The following is a 15,715-nucleotide window of genomic DNA, read 5'->3' as shown; positions in this document are numbered from 1 at the left end:
TTTCTGGTCTTTTCTTATACTTTCCTTCACTTTAATACACAAATTTAACACAAATCAAACGCGTGAAGGTAAAATTCTAGTTTCACTATATCTAGTATCTGACTGCTGCCATTAATAATTTCCAGCAGATCTGCTACAAGTTTATAACATTGAAGTAATTATTCTAACTGCCTGAAGAACTTTGCTGATGTCTCTTTTTGGGGCAATTATATAGAAAAGCAATATCAGATAATCAGAACAATTAAAATGGTGATGTAATTGTTGAGAAATAGAAATTAGTTTTCAGATTTTAGAATTTTAAGCAAGGCTTAATACATGTTCCCAAGTACTTTTTTAAAAAAGTTATATATGTAAATACAGAAAAATAAACAAAAGAGGTGTTTTTTCTGTCTTATTGTAAAAATGATAAACTATCCCAGTTCTCATACACAAAGATGAAACTAGTGACCCATCATAAGTAAAGTACAAAGTTTGAATTATTTTTCTGAAATAGTCATCATTTTACAGAGATGGAATCTCACACTTTAATTTAGTTCCTATTTCCATTAATGAGAGGAACCCTGGTGGCAAAGTGGTTAAGCGCTCATCTGCTAACCAAAAGGTTGGTGTTTCAAACCCACCAGCCACCCAAGGGAGAAGTCTGCTTCTGTAAAGATTTGCAGCCTCGGAAACCCTATGGGGCACTTCTACTTTGCGCTATAGGATTGCTATGAGTTGGCATCAACTCAAGGGCAATGGGCTTAGTTTTGGGTTAGGCAGTTAATAATATATGGGCAGTGGTGACTTATTGAGGTAAGAAGTCAATCTGTGGTCATTTAAGTGAAAAGGAACCACCTATAAAATCTATATATATATAACCTTATTAGTACCCCGCCCTGATCAATTAAATTAACTAAATACAAGAAAGATACAATTACCAGTATTATCAGATAGTCGACAAAGCAATTAATATTTACTGAGTGCTTCCAATGGTCTCTGAGATAGTACACATTTATTTTAAAAAATCAGTTTAAACATTTACAAATCACTCTTATTTTCCTATAAGATGGCCTCTAATTGGTTTATCTTAATGGTTCTTATTTTAGCATGATTTAGAAACAGTGTAATGAGAAGTTGGGCTTTTTTTTTGTTTTGTTTAACTTTATAAAAAAGATTTTGTTCTTATTAAACCCATGCACTTGACCACAGATTTCCTGTCTCTGGTAACTTCAATTTCTTGGTCTACCCATGGCTCTTTTCATTTCAGTAAACAAAGATCCATTCAAGTTTCAGGGAAAAAAAAAAAAAAAGAAAAAAGAGGGTGAGAACAGGAAGAAAGTTTATTATAAGGTCAGCAAGATCCCACAGAAATGAAGAACCAGAGAAGTATTAAAATTCAGTGTTCTGAAAGAGCTAAATCAGGAACACAGGGCTAATCTCCTTATCCATCCAACTCAGGGATCCTCATCTCTATTCCTCTTTCCTAGCACTTCTCTTTCCTTCTGTGATTCTTTGTCTTCCCTGTTTCCTCAACTTATCCCATGAATTTAGAGCTTGGCTTTTTTGTTTTGTTAATCAGAGTTTGAGATAACTCTTCTCTGTTCAAATGAAAAAGTTTTAGTACAGCTCATGGATCCTTGGATCTTTGCCTCCATAGCCCAATAGGTATGACTAGGGTGATGATGTAGTCATTGGCACTGTGGGTAAGGAAGTTCCTGCAGCTTTGAGCTATGGACTGAATTGCAGAAAACTGAAAGGAGAGTCGCACTAGCCAAATTTGAGAGGTAGTAAGGGGCGACAACTTTTTGGCCCTATTATAGTTTTGGTCCTCATTCTAAAATCAGAGAACGGATTTATTATTCTCAAGGCAAATATCGTAAAACTTATATTCTGACTGCAGGGATGAGAATGGATTTGAAGAGATATTACATTGAGACCAATAACTAGGCTGTTGCATGCGGCACTTCAGGAAGAAGTGTTAGTTATAATGTAGGCCAGGGTGGCAAAACCAGTAAGGGAGTAAAATGGGGAGGATTAAAAGGGATTTAGAATTAAATCCAACAAGGAGAAATGATTCATTAGATCCGGGTCCTTGAGAAAGGGATGCCTCTTAGGTTTCTAGCTGTAGATAGAGGAACGGTGCTATTCTCAAAGACAGAGATGGTAGTAGAGGCCATTGTCAGAGACGCAGAAGGAAGAAGAACTAATCATTGTATCTTAAACTTTAAACATTGTATCATTGTATCTTTATTTAAAACCTCTATATAGTATTGCCCAGCAAAGCTCTAAATCCTCAGAAATTATATTATGACTCAAAATTCACTAAGGAGTTCTGAACAAACTTCTAATATAATTACCATTTCAGTATAAAGAATTAGAAGCTTTGAAATTTAAGTTACCTGGTTGTGATTATAATATGAAGTTAAACAAGACACGTAACCGAGCAGTCCTGGACCTGATTCAAATCCTTTCTCATTACATCTTAAGGTCATTATTAAGTAGTGTGGTAGGCTGAAAATGACCAGCCAAAAGACATCCATGCTCTAATCCCTGGAACCTGTGACTGTTACCTTATATAGCAAAAAGGGTTTTGCAAGTGTAATTAAATTAAGATTTTTAAAATGGGCAGATTATCCTGGATTATCCTAAAGAAAACCATTGCCATCGAATTGATTCCAACACAAAGTGACCCTATAGGACAGAGTAGAACTGTCTCATGGAGTTTCCAAGGCTGTAATCCTTGTGGGAACAGACTGCCACACCTTTCTCCCGTGGAGCAACTGCTGGGTTTGAACTATTGACTTTTTGGTAAGCAGCCTAGTCTCCATAAAGTGCATGGCCCTGCCAACTCCTTGATTTCAGCCCCATGACACTCACTTCAAATTTCTGCTCTATAGAATTGTAAGAAAATTAATTTTCTCTCTTTTAAACCACCAAGTTTATGGTCGTTTGTTACAATGGCCATAGTAAACTAATACCAGTAGCTTTCTGAAAATTGCTTTTGTTCTTAACATACGTACCTTAATGATATAAGTACCTTGTGATAAGCCACTAAAAATGTTTCCATTCTGGAGAAGAGAACCTATTTCACTGAAATATATCTGCAATTCTAGTGATCTACACAGCCAAAAATATATGATGTAGGCTCATCAGAGAAAGTTTAGTTCCAGAATATTAAAGACCAGTATCTTATAGAACTGCAAGATCTAACTGTAATTATTAACATAAAGTTGAATTTCAGATAGTGTATTTTAGGTAAAAGAAAGTGAAAAGTTACATAATTTTCTAATAAGTGCAATTTTATTGAAGTACGTTTGCATAATTTAATCTAAACTCCTTTCTGGCAATCTGTTGGATAATTAGCTGTATCCTTCTATTAACATTACCAGCACAGATGCAACTCCAACACACCTAGGCTAGGAGCACTGCTGTAGAAACGTAATTCTAAAGGTCTGCTTTGTTGTTTTGGATTGTTTTTAAGGAATAGCAGTTTTGGAAACATATTTTCAGTTGTTTTTAGACTCATCATATAGTGGAAATCTAAAATATAAATTACAAATATAAAGTAGCATAAAATTGTGCCTGAAATTCTCTATACAGCTTAGTTTATGCATAACAGGTAAGTCAATAAGACATTAAACTGATAAATTTTCAGGTGGTACATAAACAATACAAGAAGATGAGAAACCGTATTCAAATGCAGAAGACGAGGGAAGGTAAGCAAATAGGCGTTCTTGCTAGGCTACTCTGTATATTTACAAGGGACATTTTTTTCAGGAGTTTTTCTCAGCATGAATTCTGTGTAAGAAGCAACTCATCATAAATTTCAGTTCCAGGAAACATATTGTTGCACAAGATAGGTCCCAAGTGATGTTTATAAACTGATAAATGACCTTAAACTATTTGAAGCATTGATGATAATGAAGTTAAATATAAAATCTGAGCAGAGATTTTTTTTTTTAATCTTGTGCATGCAATCATTTTTTCCTAGGTCAATAATTAAATAGAAAGCATATTTCTTTCTATATATCATATTAACGATTGCATTTCACTGTTATTGTACCCCAAAGATGTCAGAAATGGCTCTGCAGGTATGCACAAACTAAAACAACTAATGCTGGGTAACAGACACACACACACATACACACACACACATACACAGAGCTCTAATACATCATGAAACTGCTTCTCAAAATACTGGGATGGAAAAATGCTCTTTCTTATAGAATATCCAGGTATCTAAAGCTTTGTCTACTGTGATGTTTAATGTTATGTCAACTTGGTTAGGCTACGATTCTCAGTGTTTTGGCAGACACTATGTAGTCATCTTCCATTTTGTGATTTGATGTGAGCAGCCAGTCAGTTGCAAGGGGTGTGGTCTGACTCCAGTATATAAATTGATGTTGTAGCAAAGCTCACTTATTTTCTTGATCTTGCACTCTTTTTATTGCTTTACCTCTGGTTCTTGGGATATAAGCTTGCAGAAATCTCTGGCCTGCTGTCTGACCTGCATATTTGGGATTCGCTAACCCCAGCAACCTTGTGAGCCATCAGAGGCCTCTAGCATGCCACCTGACATGCAGATTTGGGGTTTGTCACCCCTGCAATGACACGAGCCAGTGAAGGTCTCAGCCTATTGCCTGACTCATGGATTTGGGACCTTCCAGCCCTGACAATTTTGTGAGTCATTCACTTAAAGTAAATTTCTTTATATGAAGTAAATTTCTTTATATGTATGTATATATATGCTTCACTGCTTTTCCTTCTTTAGAGAATGCAGAATAAGAGACCTAATCAGTTCCAAAGTGATTAGTCAGTATGTCAATACTTCCTTCAAAATATATATCTCTTTAGAAAGAAGTTTCAGATAAACTGATTGTAAGACTTGTGTATACATAATATTCACATTTAAATTTACAGAATTTTTAAAGTTCCTTCTTCGTATTTTTTTAAGCTTTATTATTATTCTAGTTTACAATTGGTTCATTATTTTTTCCTTTAATTAGAAGTTCTTAAATTATGTTTATAAAATGGGTAGAGAGAAAGAGAAAAATAAGGATTGAGGAATGAAAAAGTATATGTACTAAAATGCAAACATTTTTTGAATCTGGGAGAAGGGCACATGGGAATTCTGTGTACCATTTTTGTGAGCCTAAAATTACGTTAAGGAGGCGGGGCCAAGATGGTGGAATAGACAGACGCTTCTGGCAAGCCCTCCTACAACAAAGACCCCAAAAAACAAGTGAAATGAGTATATTCATGACAAGCTAGGAGCCCTGAACATAAAAGGTAAGGTTAGAAAATGAATTGAGGGGCAAGGGGAGCAAGAGACAGTTTAGAAGCAGAGAGGAGTTACCGGACCTGAATTGCCAGGAGTCCTCAAGCACCATTCCCAGGAGTGGTGGCGATGGGCTGATACAAGCATTTGGCTGCAGTTTCCTCTGGGAGAAGCAGCCAGCCACACAGCCTACTCGCACCTCCACAACCAGAGAAGAATGGCCCTCTTGGCAAAAGCTAAGTACTTGCATATACTTTACCATGCCCCCCTGCTCCCAAGCTGGCTTCAGCGGCTGATTTCTCTGGGCCTGAGATAGGCCCTGCTGAGCACGTAGAGCCAGCCTCCCAGCCATGGAGAAGGAATAAATTTGCAAATGGGGGAAAGATAATTTGCCAGCTCCACTAACTGGGGAAGCTCAGGACAGAATTGGCTCCTGTCCAGGCATAAACAGTCCAGAGACTTGGAATAACTTTCCCCTCTGCATGGACATGTGTGGGCCTATTTCAGGGGAATAGTCCCTTGTTGGCAGACTATAACTGTTTCAGCTGTGTGGTGGAGAGGTGGGTGTTTGATGTTTGACATTGCTTTGCCTTTTAAACAGGGTCCTCACCTACCCACATCAGGGACCTAAGGACTGGTGGCTCCACTCAGGTCACCCAGCCACCCAAGACAGAGGCCCAAGGATAACTGGAGCCTCCCACTCCTTAAAACCAAAAACATTGGGTGCCAATGGTCTGTCTGCAGAACCCACCCACCTGTACACTCTAGGGAACGGGGACATGCTTTCCTCAGAGACACATGGGGGATGATTCTCAGCCCCCTGCCTTGTTCAAAGTGTGACCCCCTGCTGCAACTAGATACTGGTACCTACACCAATCACACCTTCTGCTCCAAGACTGTAGGACAGAGCCTGTACCACACACTTGATACCAGCTACCCGGACACCTGAACTGAATTCATACAAGAAAAGTGAACGGACTCCTAGACTGATATACCTGATAACAGCTCCAGCCGTCTGGCGACAGGACACCAGAGCTCCAAAGGAGAAAATAATCAGGCTAGCTCACTCAAGCAACCCATTTGGGCATATCAAAGCAAAACAAAGCAAGAAGCTATGACAGAGTAAGCAAACATAAAATAAACTAATACAATAACTTATAGATGGCTCCAAGACAACAGTAGATACAAAATCACATAAAGAAACAGAGCATGATCACCTCAACGAGCTCTCAAAACAAGCAATCAAGGGATTTTCTAGATGAAAGTGCTTTCTGCAATTACCAGAGGCAGAATACAAAAGATTAATGTACAGAACCCTTCAAGACATCAAGAAGGAAATGAGGCAATATGCAGAACAAGCCAAGGAACGCACAGATAAAGCAGTTAGAGAAATTAAAAAGGTTATTCAGGAACATAATGAAAAATTTAATAAGCTGGAAAAGTCTGTAGACAGACAGCAATCAGAAATTCAGAAGGTTAATGATAAAATTACAGAATTAGACAACTCGATAGAAAGCCAGAGAAGCAGAATTGAGCAAGTAGAAGGCAGAATTTCTGAACTTGAAGATAAAGTAATTGGCAACAATATATTTGAAGAAAAATCAGATAAAAGAATTTTAAAAAATGAAGAAACCTTAAGAATCATGTGGGACTCTGTCAAGAGAAATAACCTACAAGTGATTGGAGTACAAGAACAGGGAGGGATAACAGAAAATACAGAGAGAATGGTGGAAGATTTGCTGGCGGAAAACTTCCCTGATATCATGAAAGATGAGAAGATATCTATCCAAGATGCTCATCGAACTCCACATAAGGTAGATTTTAAAACAAAGTCACCAAGACATATTATAATCAAACTTGCCAAAACCAAAGATAAAGAGAGAATTTTAAGAGCGGCTAGGGATAACGTTTTAGGGATAAACAAAAACTCACCTACAAAGGAGAGTCAGTAAGAATAAGCTCGGACTACTTGGCAGAAACCATGCAGGCAAGTAGGCAGTGGGATGACTTATATAAAAAATTGAAGGAAAACAAAAAAAAAAAGCCAGCCAAGAATCATATACCCAGCAAACCTCTCTCAAATATGAAGGTGAAACTAGGACATTTCCAGATAAAGAGAGTTTAGGGAATTCGTAAATATCAAACCAAATCTACGAGAAATACTTAAGGGAGTTCTTTGGTTAGACAATCAATAATATCAGGTATCAACCCAAGACTAGAACACTGGGCACAGCAATCAGATGTTTACCCAGAGAGGGAAATCACAAAAATAAATGAAGAACACTCCACCCAACAGCAGCCAAAAGAGGTAAACAACGATATTATTATGTAAAAGAAGACAACATTAAAATAATAAAGAGGGACTAAAAATGTAATCATAGATCCTCCATATGGAGAGGAAGGCAAGGAGAAAAAAAGAAATAAAAGGCTTAAATTTAGAAAAATAGGGGTAAATAATAAGGTAGCCACAAAGGAGTCAAACTATCCTACATATCAAAATAAAATACAAGAAAAAAATAGAGACTCAGCAGAAACAAAATCAACAACAACAAATATGAGGAAAGGACAATATATAATCTACTCAGGACATAAAATTAGGTGGGAAAAAGAAACTGTGAACAACACACAAAAAAGACATCAAAATGATAGCACTAAATTCAAACCTATCCATAATTAGGCTGAATGCAAATGGACTAAATGCACCAATAAAGAGACAGAGAGTGGTAGAATGGATTAAAAAACATGATCTGTCTATATTCCACCTACAAAAGATACACCTTAGACTTGGAGACACAAACAAACTAGAACTCAAAGGACGGAAAAAATATATCAAAGAAACAATCAAAAAAGAGCAGGAGTGGCAATGTTAATTTCTGACAAAATAAACTTAAAAGTTAAATCCTACATAAAGGATAAGGAAGGACAGTATATAATGATTAAATGGACAATATACCAAGAATATGACCATATTAAATATTTCTGTACCCAATGACAGGGCTGCAAGATACATGAAACAAACACTATCAGCATTGAAAAGTAAGATAGCTCTACAGTTACAGTAGGAGGCTTCAACACACCACTTTCGGTGAAGGACAGGACATCCAGAAAGAAGCTCAATAAAATCACGGAAGATCTAAATGCCACAATCAACCAAGTTGCCCTCATAGCCATATACAGAACACTCCACCCGAGAGCAGCCAAGTATACTTTCTTTTCTAGTGCACATGGAACATTCTCTAGAATAGACCACATATTAGGTCATAAAGCAAGCCTTAGCAGAATCTAAAAAATTGAAATATTACAAAGCTTCTTCTCTGACCATAAGGCCATAAAAGTGAAAATCAGTAACAGAAATAGCAGGGAAAAGAAATCAAACATTTGTTAACTGAACAATACCCTGCTCAAAAAAGACTGGGTTATAGAAGACATTAAGGATGGAATTAAGAAATTTATAGAATCCAATGAGAATGAAAACACTTCCTATCAGAACCTTTGGGACACAGCAAAAGCAGTGCTTGGAGGTCAATTTATATTAATAAATGCACACATCCAAAAAGAAGAAAGGGCCAAAATCAAAGAATATATTCCTACACCTAGAACAAATAGAAAGAGAGCAACAAGAGAAACCCTCGGGCACCAGAAGAAAACAAATAATAAAAATTAGAGGAGAATTAAATGAAGTAGAAAACAAAACAAAACAATTGAAAGAATTAACAACACCAAAAGCTGGTTCTTGAAAAACTCAACGAAATTGATAAACCACTGGCCAAACTGACAGAAAAAAAAAACAGGAGAGGAAGCAAATAACCTGAATAAGAAATGAGATCGGTGATATTACAACAGACCCAACTGAAATGAAAAGAATCATATCAGATTACTATGGAAAATTGTACTCTAACAAATTTGAAAACTTGGAAGAAATGGATGAGTTCCTAGAAACACACTACCTACCTAAACTAAACACAAACAGAGGTAGAGCACCTAAATGGACCCATAACGAAAGAAGAGATTAAAAAAATAATCAAATAATTCCCCCCCCAAAAAAGTACTGGCCTGGCCCAGATGACTTCAAAGCAGAATTCAACCAAACTTTCAGAGAAGAGTTAACACCACTACTACTAAAGGTATTTCAGAGCACAGAAAAGGACGGAATACTCCCAAACTCATTCTATGAAGCCAGCATATCCCTGATACCAAAACCAGGTAAAGACACACACACACACATAAAAAAGAAAATTACAGACATATACCCCTCATGAACTTAGATGCAAAATCCTCAACAAAATTCTAGCCAGTACAATTCAACAACATATCAAAAAAAAAATAATTCAGCATGATCACATGGGATTCATACCAGGTATGCAGGGATGGCTCATCATTAGAAAAACAATTAATGTAATCCGTCATATAAATAAAACAAGAGACAAGAATCACACGATTTTATCAATTGATGCAGAAAAGGCATTTGACAAAGTTCAACATCCATTCATGACAAAAACTCTCAGCTAAATAGGATAGAAAGAAAATCCCTCAACATTATAAAGGGCATTTATACAAAGCCAACAGCCAACATCATCCTAAATGGAGAGAACTTGAAAGCATTCCCCCTGAGATAGGGAACCAGACAAGGATGCCCTTTATCACCACTCTTATTCAACATTTTGCTGAAGGTCCTAGCCAGAGCATTTAGGCTAGATAAAGAAATAAAGGGCATTCAGATTGCCAAGGGAGAAGTAAAAGTATCTCTATTTGCAGATGACATGAACTTATACACAGAAAACCCTAAGGAATCCTCAAGAAAACTACTGACACTAATAGAAGAGATCTGCAGAGTATCAGGATAGAAGATAAACATACAAAAATCAGTTGGATTCCTCTACTCCAACAAAAAGAACGTTGAAGAGGAAATCACCAAGTCAATACCATTTACAGTAGCCTCCAAGAAGATAAAAAACTTAGGAATAAATCTTACCAGAGGTGTAAAAGACTTATACAAAGAAAACTACAGTACACCTCTGCAAGAAACTAAAAGAGATATACATAAGTGGAAAAACATACCTTGCTCGTGGATAGGAAGACTTAACATTGTAAAAATGTCTATTCTACCAAAAGTGATCTGTACACTTAATGCAATTCTGATCCAAACTCCAATGACATTTTTTAATGAAATGTAGAAACATATCAGCAACTTCATATGGAAGGGCAAGAGACTCCGGATAAGTGAAGCATTACTGATAAAGAAGAACAAAGTGGGAGGCCTAACTCTACCCGATTTTAGAACCTATTATACCATCACAGTAGTCAAAACAACCTGGTATTGGTTCAACAACAGAAGCATAGACCAACGGAACAAAATTGAGAATCTAGACATCAATCCATCCATATATGAGCAGCTGATATTTGAGAAAGGCCCCCAAAACAGTTAAAAGCAGAAAAGACAGTCTTGTTTTTGGGGGGGGGAGGTGTAAATATGCTGCAAAGCACCTCTTTGAAAGTTTTTTTTTTTTTTTAATAATTTTTATTGTGCTTTAAGTGAAAGTTTACCAATCAAGTCAGTCTCTCACACAAAAACCCATATACACCTTGCTACACAGTCCCAATTACTCCCCCCCTCAAAGAGACAGGTGCTCTCTCCCTCCACTCTCTCAAGTCCATTTCGCCAGCTTGTAACCACCTCCATCCTCTCATCTCCCCTCCAGCCAGGAGATGCCAACCAACATAATCTCAAGTGTCCACCTGATCCAAGAAGCTCACTCCTCACCAGCATCCCTCTCCAACCCATTGCCCAGTCTAATCCATGTCTGAAGAGTTGGCTTCGGGAATGGTTCCTGGCCTGGGCCAACAGAAGGAATGGGGGCCATGACCACTGGGATCCTTCTAGTCTTAGTCAGACCATTAAGTCTGGTCTTATGAGAATTTGGGGTCTGCGTCCCACTGCTCTCCTGCTCCCTCAGGTGTTCTCTGTTGTGTTCCCTGTCAGGGCAGTCATCAGTTGTGGCCAGGCACCATCTAGTTCTTCTGGTCTCAGGATGATGTAGTCACAGGTTCCCATTTCCCTTTCTGTCTCTTGGGCTTGTAATTGCCTTGTGTCCTTGATGCTATTCATTCTCCTTTGATCCAGGTGGGTTGAGACCAATTGATGAATCTTAGATGGCTGCTTGCTAGCGTTTAAGACCCCAGACACCACTCTTCAAAGTGGGATGCAGAATGTTTTCTTAATAGATTTTATTATGCCAATTGACTTAGATGTCCCCTGAAACCATGGTCCCTAGACCCCTGCCCCTGCTACGATGGCCTTCGAAGCATTCAGTTTATTCAGGAAACTTCTTTGCTTTTGGTTTAGTCCAATTGTGCTGACCTCCCCTGTATTGCGTGCTGTCTTTCCCTTCACCTAAAGTAGTTCTTATCTACTATCTAATTAGTGAATGTTCCTCTCCCACCCTCCCTCCCTCCCCCTTCTCGTAGCCAGAAAAGAATGTTTTCTTCTCAGTTTAAACTATTTCTCAAGTTCTTACAATAGTGGTCTTATACAATATTTGTCCTTTTGCAACTGACTAATTTCACTCAGCATAATGCCTTCCAGGTTTCTCCATGTTATGAAATGTTTCACAGATTCCTCACTGTTCTTTATCTATGCGTAGTATTCCATTGTGTGAATATACCATAATTTCTTTATCTGTTCATCTGTTGATGGGCACCTTGGTTGCTTTGATCTTTTTGCTATTGTAAACAGTGCTGCAAAAACATGGGTGTGCATATATGTGTTCGTGTAAAAACCCTTATTTCTCTAGGATATATTCCGAGGAGTGGGATTTCGGGGTAGTATGGTAGTTCTATTTCTAGCTTTTTAAGGAAGTGCCAAATCTATTTCCAAAGTAGTTGTACCATTTTACATTCCCACCAGCAGTGTATAAGTGTTCCAATCTCTCCACAGCCTCTCCAACATTTATTATTTTGTGTTTCTTGGATTAATGCCAGCCTTGTTGAAGTGAGATGAAATCTCATTGAAGTTTTGATCTGCATTTCTCTAATGGCTAATGATCGTGAACATTTCCTCATATATCTGTTAGCTACCTGAATGTCTTCCTTAGTGAAGTGTCTATTCATATCTTTTGCCCATTTTTAGTTGGGTTATTTGTCTTTTTGCAGTTGAGTTTTTGCAGTATCATGTAGATTTTAGAGCTCAGGCGCTGATCAGAAACGTCATAGCTAAAAACTTTTTCCCAGTCTGTAGGTAGTCTTTTTACTCTTTTGGTGAAGTCTTTGGATGAGCATAGGTGTTTGATTTTTAGGAGCGCCCAGTTATCTAGTTTTTCTTCTACATTCTTTACAATGTTTTATATACTGTTTATGCCATATATTATGGCTCCTAACCTTTTCCCTATTTTTTCTTCCATGATCTTTATTGTTTTAGATTTTATATTTAGGTCTTTGAAACATTTTGAGTTAGTTTTTGTGCATGGAGTGAGGTATGGGTCTTGTTTCATTTTTTTGCAGATGGATATCCAGTTATGCCAGCACCTTTTGTTAAAAAGACTGTCTTTCCCCCATTTAACTTTTTTGGGGCCTTTGTCAAATATCAACTGCTCATATGTGGATGGATTTATGTCTGGATTCTCAATTCTGTTCCACTGGTCCATGTATCTGTTGTTGTACCAGTACCAGGCTGTTTTGACTACTGTGGCGGTTTAATAGGTTCTAAAATCAGGTAAAGTAAGGTCTCCCACTTTGTTCTTCTTTTTCAGTAATGCCTTATTTATCTGGAGCCTCTTTCCCTTCCATACGAAATTGGTGATTTATTTCTCCATCTCATTAAAGAATGTTGTTGGGATTTGGATCAGAATTGCATTAAATGTGTAGATCGCTTTTGGCAGAATAAACATTTTTATAATGTTAATTCTTCCTATCCATGAGCAAGGTATGTTCTTCCACTTATGTAAGTCTCTTTTGGTTTCTTGCATAAGTGTATGGCTTTTAGATCTTCAGTGTCTCTATTGAGCTTCTTACTGGATGTCCTGTCCTTCTCTGAAAGTGGTGTGTTGAAGTCTCCTACTATTATTGTGGAGCTGTCTATCTTACTTTTCAATGCTGATAGAATTTGTTTTATGTATCTTGCAACCCTTTCATTGGGTGCATAAATATTTAATATGGTTATATCTTCTTGGTGTATTGTCCCTTTAATCATTATATAGTGTCTTTCCTTATCTTTACTAATGGATTTAACTTTAAAGTCTATTTTGTCAGAAATTAATATTGCCAATCCTGCTCTTTTTTGATTGTTGTTTGCTTGTAATATTTTTTTCCATCCTTTGAGTTTTAGTTTGTTTGTGTCTCTAAGTCTAGGGTGTGTCTCTTATAGGCAGCATATAGACGGATCTTGTTTTTTAATCCATTCTGCCACTCTCTGTCTCTATAGTGGTGCATTTAGTCCATTTACATTCAGGGTAATTAGGGATAGGTATGAATTTAGTGCTATCATTTCGATGTCTTTTTTTGTGTTCTTCACAGTTTCTTTTTCCCACTTGATTTTATGTGCTGAGTAGATTTTCTTTATATATTGTCCTTTCCTCATATTTGTTGTTGTTGATTTTGTTTCTGCTTAGTCTGTATTTTTCCCTTTTATTTTATTTTATTTTGATGAGTAGGATAGTTTGTCTCCTTTGTGGTTACCTTATTATTTACCTTTATTTTGGTAAATTTAAAATTAACTTTTATTTCTTTGCATTGCCATATCTTCCTCTCCATATGGAAAGTGTATGATTACATTTCTTAGTCTCGCTTTATTATTTTAATGTTGTCATCTTTTATATAATAACATCGCCATTACCCTGTTTTGGGCTTTTTTTTTTTTTTTTAATCTTGCTTTGTTTGTTTTTGGATATCCCTGTCTGGATTGACTTCTAGTTGCTCTGCCCAGTATTCTACTCTTGGGTTGATACCTGATATTATTGATTTTCTAACCAAAGAACTCCCTTTAGTACTTCTTGGAGCTTTGGTTTGATATGTACGAATTCCCTAAACTTCTGTTTATCTGGAAATGTCCTATTTTCACCTTCATATTTGAGAGACAGTTTTGCTGGATATATGATTCTTGGCAGGCAATTTTTTTCCTTCAATTTTTTAAATATGTGATCCCATTGCCTTCTTGTCTGGATGGTTTCTGCTGAGTAGTCCAATCTTATTCTTATTGGCTCTCCTTTGTAGGTGACTTTTCATTTATCCCTCGCTGCTCTTATAATTCTCTCTTTATCTTTGGTTTTGGCAAGCTTGATTATAATATGTCTTGGTGACTTTGTTTTAAAATCTACCTTATGTGGAGTTCGATGAGCATCTTGAATAGATTTCATCTCATCTTTCACAATATCATGGAAGTTTTCTGCCAACAAATCTTCATCAATTTTCTATGTATTTTCTGGTATCCCTCCCTGTTCTGGTATTCCAATCACTCATAGGTTATTTCTCTTGTTAGAGTTCCACATTATTCTTAAGGTTTCTTCATTTTTTAAATTCTTTTATCTGACTTTTCTTCAAATATATTAGTGCCAAGTGATTTACCTTCAAGTTCAGAAATTCTAGCTTCTACTTGCTCAATTCTGCTCCTCTGACTTTCTACTGAGTTGTCTAATTCTGTAATTTTATTGTTAATCTTCTGAATTTCTGATTGCTGTCTGTCTATGGATTTTTCCAGCTTATTCAACTTTTCATTATGTTCCTGAATAACCTTTCTAATTTCTTCAGTTGCTTTATCTGTGTGTTCCTTGGCTTGTTCTGCGTATTGCCTCACTTCCTTCCTGATGTCTTAAAGGGTTCTGTATACTAAACTTTTGTATTCTGCATCTGGTAACTCCAGGAATGCACTTTAATCTAGAAGATCCCTGGATTCTTTGTTCTGAGAGCTCATTGAGGTGATCATGGTCTGTTTCTTTATGCGACTTGTTATTGACTGTTGTCTCTGAGCCATCTATAAGTTACTGTATTAGTTTATGCTTGCTTACTGTGTAGTAGCCGCTTGCTTTGTTTTGTTTTGGTATACCCCTATGGGTTCCTTGAGTGAGCTAGCTTGATTATTTTCACCTTGGGAGCTCTACTGTCCTGTCCGCAGCTGGCTAGAGCTGTTATCAGGTATATCAGTCTAGGAGTCCATTCAGTTTTCTTGTATGAATTCAGCTCAGGTTTCCAGGTAGCTGATATCAAGTGTGTGGTACAGGCTCTGTCCTACAGTCTTAGAGGTGCTGGGGTGATTGGCCTATATACTGGTATCTGATTGTAGCAGGGGGTCACGCTCTGAACAAGGCAGGAGCCTGAGAACTGACCCTCAAGTGTCTCTGAGGAAAACATGCCTCTGTTCCCTAGAGTGTGCTGGTGGGTGGGTTCTGCAGAGGGACCATGGGCACCCAAAGTTTTTGGTTGTAAGGACTGGGAAGTACCAGTTATCTCTGGACCACTGTTGTGGGTGGC

This window comes from Elephas maximus, chromosome 2 (genome assembly GCF_024166365.1).
Source record: "Elephas maximus indicus isolate mEleMax1 chromosome 2, mEleMax1 primary haplotype, whole genome shotgun sequence".
NCBI lineage: Eukaryota > Metazoa > Chordata > Mammalia > Proboscidea > Elephantidae > Elephas > Elephas maximus.
Note: the sequence above shows the minus strand (reverse complement) of the source record.